This window comes from Suncus etruscus, chromosome 4, assembly GCF_024139225.1.
Source record: "Suncus etruscus isolate mSunEtr1 chromosome 4, mSunEtr1.pri.cur, whole genome shotgun sequence".
In the NCBI taxonomy this organism is placed as follows: domain Eukaryota; kingdom Metazoa; phylum Chordata; class Mammalia; order Eulipotyphla; family Soricidae; genus Suncus; species Suncus etruscus.
This window is the reverse complement of record NC_064851.1, coordinates 148367624-148373760: the sequence shown is the minus strand read 5'-3', so window position 1 is coordinate 148373760 and position 6137 is coordinate 148367624. Positions and strand designations below refer to the sequence as shown.

At 35.3% G+C, this 6137-nt stretch overlaps 1 pseudogene; it reads left to right on the top strand.

Annotated features, from left to right (window-relative positions):
- Nucleotides 1-238: 238 nt before the first annotated feature.
- Nucleotides 239-389, top strand: LOC126008035 (uncharacterized; annotated as a pseudogene).
- The last annotated feature ends 5748 nt before the right edge of the window (nt 390-6137 follow it).

Below are 6137 nucleotides of genomic sequence, written 5' to 3'. Positions count from 1 at the left end.
TGAGTGTAGAGAGTTTGACACTGGTAGTGGAATTTAAGCCGAAACACTATTTGTCTAAAACTCACTTATAAATAACATTTATAATTCTTTAAATAAAAATTTCAAAATTGATGATTAATAATAAATCATGGTGCTTCAATAGAAGTTGATAAAATAAAATTAAAGTTTAAACAGTTTCATGTTACTTTACAGGCTCAAAACAAACCAAAGAAATTAAGGCTTTAAAACTTCAAGGCAAATACTTACCTGGCAGGGGTAATACCATGATCACGAAGGGCGAGGCTCACCCATTGCACTCCGGGTGTGCTGACCTCTGCGATTTCCCCAAATGTGGGAAACTCCACTGCATAATTTGTGGTAGTGTGGGACTGCGTTCGCGCTCTCCCCTAAAAAAAAAACAAAAACAAAAACAAAAAAACAAACAAACAAAAAACTTCAAGGTAAGACAAAGCCCACAAACACACCAAACATTTACAAAAAATGGCACAAATTCCCATCACAATGTTTCTCAATCTCAAGGCTAATTAGCAAATAAGAGACAGAGTGACAAAACCGATTATAAAATTAAATCCAACATTTTGCTGACTGAGAGAAACATATCTGAATAGTCAGAAAAAAACAGTTTTCCAAAAATGGAAAAGTTTCTTCCATTCCCATCTTGTTGCGAGTTTATGTCATGAATGAGTTTTGTACCTTGTCAAGTGCTTTCTCTGTATCTATATGATTTTTATTTTTCCTTATATTGATATGGTGTGTACATTAATCGAATTGCATCTGTTAAACCATTCTTGCATCTTTGGAATGAATCCTTCTTGGTCATGGTGTATGATCTTGATGAGTTATTGGACCCTAATTCTAGCAAATATTGTTCATCAAGAATATTGGCCTGTAGTTCTCTTTTTGTGGCTTCTCTCTCTGCTTTTAGTATCAGGGTGTGATATTAGCTTCATAGAAACTATGAGAGAGTGTTTCTATTTCTTTGATTTCCTGGAATATCCTGAAAAGGAATGGTAGTAGGTCCTCTTTAAAGATTAAAAGATCCCACAAGTGAATCCGACAGGGCCTGGGCTTTTGTTTGTGGGAGGCCTTTTATTTACCATTTAATTTTTCCCAATAGTGATAGGATTGTTCAGATATTTCAGATCATCTTGGCTCAACCTTGGGAGGTTGTAAGAGTCAATGAAATTACCTATTTATTCCAGGTTCCCTTGTTGTCTGGCATAGTTTTTCAAAGTAGTCCCTGATTACCCTTTAAATTGTTGCAGTATCAGTAGTAACATGTCACTTTTATTTCTTATTCAGATTATTAAGTGTTGTCTTAATATAATTTAATGAGTCCTAGGATTGGTTTATGGATCTTCAACCCAGCTCCTGCAGCAGTCCTTATGGTCAGGCAGGTCTGAAGGTTTCAGGGTGAGGGCAGAGAGATTCACAAAGCAGTCAGATGAAGTACTAGGAGTCAGCCAGCTTTATTTCACGGTCCCTACCTCCATGCACACCTCCTCACACGGCCTCTTATATTAAGCCTTTTTCCTAGCAGCTACTTCTCTACTTCTGGCTCCCTCGGCCTCTGTCTCCCTTTCAGCTGCCTTTTCCAGGCTTCCTTAACTGGCTTCCAGGCTACTGAATCTGATGCTGAATCTCTGTGATGCCTCTCATACACTTCTCTCTGGAATGGGCGGATAGAGGAGTCTGCGGGGTGGGGGGGGGGGGGAGAGGGGGTTAAGAAGGAGAGTTAGAGAAGCTACAGAAGCCAGAAAAGCTTAGGAGAGACATCAGAGACTCAGCATCAGATTCAGTATCACCAATTCAGCATCAGATTCAGCATTAGCAACTGAGTATCATCAAAGAAGCAGCAGCAGTAGCATCACCAAAGAAAGTTCATTAGTCAGCCTGGAAGCTACTTAGGAAGCCTGGAAAAGACAGCTGAAGGGAGACAGAGGTCAAGAGAGCCAGAGGAGTAGAGAAGTTGCTACTAGAAAAAAGCTTAGTATAGAGGCCATATACAGTGAGGAGGTGTACATGGCGGTAGGGATTGTGACAACTGGACCAAAACAATTTGATCAACCTCAAAACACATCTTGATGAAATTATCCAAATCATCATATTTACCACAGTTGCCATAATTTTTAAGCAGCTGTGCAATCACACAGTTTCCTTGAAATCCCTTTCTGTCTCTACTCATATTAATTCCTACCAATCAGGTTATTTTTTTTTTAATTTAATTTTTTGGCCACATCCGTTTGATACTCAGGGGTTACTCCTGGCTAAGTGCTCAGAAATTGCCCCTGGCTTGCGGGGGACCATATGGGACGCCGGGGGATTGAACCATGGTCCTTTCCTTGGCTAGCGCTTGCAAGGCAGACACCTTACCTCCAGCGCTACCTCTCTGGCCCCGATTATTTTTCTTTATATCTCCTACTTGTCTTTATTTTGCTCACGCTAATTCAGTTCCTAACCAAATCTTCATTTGGTACAATTGGTAGTTCTTAGATATTTATGTTTATTCAGATAAGATCATTGATTAAGTATCACATAGAAGATATTTATGTAGTAGTTTTTTAATTAAGAATCTATTTTAAACAGAATAAATAACACATATACAGTTTAACAAGACTCGGCCCTCATGATAGTTAAAACCAAATAAAATCAGGGATAAAATGAACTTTTCTCAATAAAGATAAAGTGACCTACCACAAAACCACAACAAAAATAAATGCTAAATGGTAAAAACTAAAAAAAAAAATTTCCCTAAAAAATAAGACAAAAGTCAAGTTTACCCACTTTCATCACTATCATTCAAAACATTCCTGGAAATCTTAATCACAGAAACTAGGCAAGAAAGAGATATTATGTTATATTGTATATGTATATGTATGTCATATTATATATATTAGAAACTAAGACAAACTATTTTCAGATTACATAAACTATATTTAGGAAACACTAAAATTTCTATAAAAATAACAACTAGAAATAAGTGTGTGCAGTAGCATACCAGGCTATAAAATCACCATGCAGAGATGTATTTTTTGTTTGTTATTTTTTTATTGTTATTGTCATTTGGGGGCCACACAAAATGGCACTCAGGAGATACTCCTTGTTTTGTACTCAGAAATTACTCATGGTAGGCTCAGGAGATCATATGGGGTGCTGGGGATCGAATATTGATTCATTATGAGAAAGGCAAATATGCCCTACCCATTGTGCAACTGATTCAACCCTGCATTAGCTCTTTTAATAAAATATATTATAGTTGGGCATTAGTTATCTCCTCTATCTTGTTCCAGTAAATATTTTTTCAGAAATCCCTCTTTCCTTCATAAAGCCACAATTCAGCAAATTGATACAGGTAAATATTTAGTTGTTTAAAATATTGCACCTTCTTCCCACACCTTTAATTACATGCCATATACATGTTTTATATGCTTCTATTGGAGGAGATTGAAGAGCTTCCCAGATATTGCAGGTGGAAAGTAATCATTAGAATGGAATGTCACATCCATTATAGTTTATCCTACACAGAAAAGGGTCTCTGTGAAGTATAAATCTGAGGGGTTTTTTTCTGAATAAAAAATATGAAAGGGATATCAGAGAGTCTAAAGATAAACTAATCACAGTTCTTCCCCGTTGTCACCTAACTTCTGAGTGGAACAATTACAAATAATATGCATTATGCTTCTCCATCTTCTACTCCTAATCTTCATGCTATGTCTCAATGTGAAAATAAATATGTATTTACTCAGAAGAAAAATCGCTTTAATCATTGTAAAGGATAAAGGCATCAGAATAACTGGGCCAAATGAGATTATATTCCACTATGATGAGCAGTAATTGAACTTTAAAGAACTTAGAAAACTAGTAACTGTCTTGCAGAAGTTGTCCAACTTGTAGGCCCTCTTTCCCCAAAGCTTTTAAAATTCTCCTACTATGCATTTGTACTAAAGCTCTGGTCATGTCCTAAGTGGAGTGTGTAAGTTCCTGAGGGGCTTGAAGCAATGAAACTGTTCTGTTGCAAGATGGAATTCAGTGCCTGAACAAGTGCCTGAAGAAGAGATTCACTGGGATAATTAACCAGTATTCACTTGAAGTTCAATGTATAGAGTAAACCACAGAATGTGGGGTGTTCAGAAGAATGTTCCTCTCTGAAACTGTTTTGCAGGACTCTACTAGGAACATTCATGAATTAGATTTTCCATGAACTCATCTAAGGACCAGAATCTTTAGCAATTCCTCTTACATAAATTCCTTTTTGAGGTTTTCTTATAATTAATTTCCCCTAAGTTTTTATTTCAGAATTATATAAATAGGTAGTCTTTTTTTTCTGCCTGCTAAATTCACATACAGAAGTCAGGTAGCATTTTTATCAGTCTTTCTCTGAGGAATTTTGTTCACATCTTTAATTCTGGATTAGATATTTAGACATAATTTTATGAGACCATGGAATATTTTTGCTTTTAGACATGCTGATTATTCTTTCTTCATTTATAATGAGATCTGTGGGAATAAGGCAATATCTTGCTTACCTAAGTATTAAAATGCTCAGAGCCATGCTTTCTTGTTGAGTGAACAATAATCAATTTCATATTTAAAAGGAGTTAAAGGGAGATATCTCTATAGTTTAGATCTCATATTTGGTTTTCTTAGTTATAAATTGAGCAATATATGAACAGTGCTCATCTACATAGATCGACTCATTGCAGGAAACTGAACTATGTAGTAAACAAAGCTTATACTACTTGCCATCTATAAAATAACAAGTACAGTGAGTAAAATGATACCTTAATCCCAGGTACAGCTGCTTTCTCCACCAAAAGAGTCACCAGTATAAAACCACGTAGGCTTTTACCCCCAGGAAATAAAAAAAATGGTGTTCAAGTTCCTTGACATAGAGAGTACCATATAGTTAGAAAAGTTTGAGACAGACTGAAACTCCATATTTTCCCCATGGAATAGGTTAAGAAAAAATGAACTGTTTATTCTTTACAGACCCAGCTATAGTTCTTGAAGCTATTCCTGTTTTATAGCTAGTGATCCCAAACAATAGAAAATTCCATGGTCCTTTTTCATAGTTATAAAACTGAACAATGAAGCAAGATAATTTACCTAATGTCATACAGAAAAAGAACAATGTTAGTATGTTATTGATAATTTGACTTTCTGTGTGTGTGCTAATTGTAATAGAACAGAAATAGCACTAGAAAATGTAGAGATAATTTTAGGATAATGCATATCTAATCCAAAAAGACCTAAGATCTTGAGTACTTAGTTATTTCTGCCACTAAAATACTAAGTACTAGAGGAAACAAAGAAAATTTGTTCAAACTGAAGCAGAGTTAGGTAAGTGCCATAGAATGGTGTCTTTATACCTGGTCATTCATCTTCTGAGCTTCAGGGTTCACAATGAACTTGTGATTGGGCTTTAAAATACACAAGGCAACATCATTTTGAGGCGATTGGTCTTTTTTTTTTTTTCTTTTTTTTGGTTTTTAGACCACACTCAGTGATGCTCAGGAAATAGAAACTGCAAAAAAGAAACTGCTTCTGGCTGGGGGTGGGGAGGGAATCATATGAGATGCCAGGGTTCAAACCCAGGTCTTTCCTCTGTAGGCCTCATGCAAGGCAAATGCCCTATGGCCAGGCTCTTGTCAGTTCCAGGCTAAAGTTATTTCTAAGAGAAAGAACATCCCCTTGGTTCAGGCTAGACTTATCAACTAACTCTGGTCAATGATGTTTAAAAAATATTGTCTTGTATTTGGAGAATAATAGATTTTAAGCTGATGAGATTTTATGGAAGTTATGACAAGACCAGAAAATTTAGAGTTTCTCTAATAATTGTATTATAAATAATAACATATAATTACATAATTTTTGTTTATAATTTTAGCTTTCTTATATTGCACTTGGATTATATTATGTACATTTTATACATAATATTATTATTATAATTATAATTTTCTACATATAAATTATATAGAAATATAGAATAACTTATACTATATAGAAAATTATAATACAGGAGATCAATTACCTACAGTAACTCATCCAGGGCTTCATACATGCAAAATCAGAACTAATCTGGTTACTAAAGAATACAACTCTAAAGTCCTGGGGTAATTGTTAATATTGACTGTTAA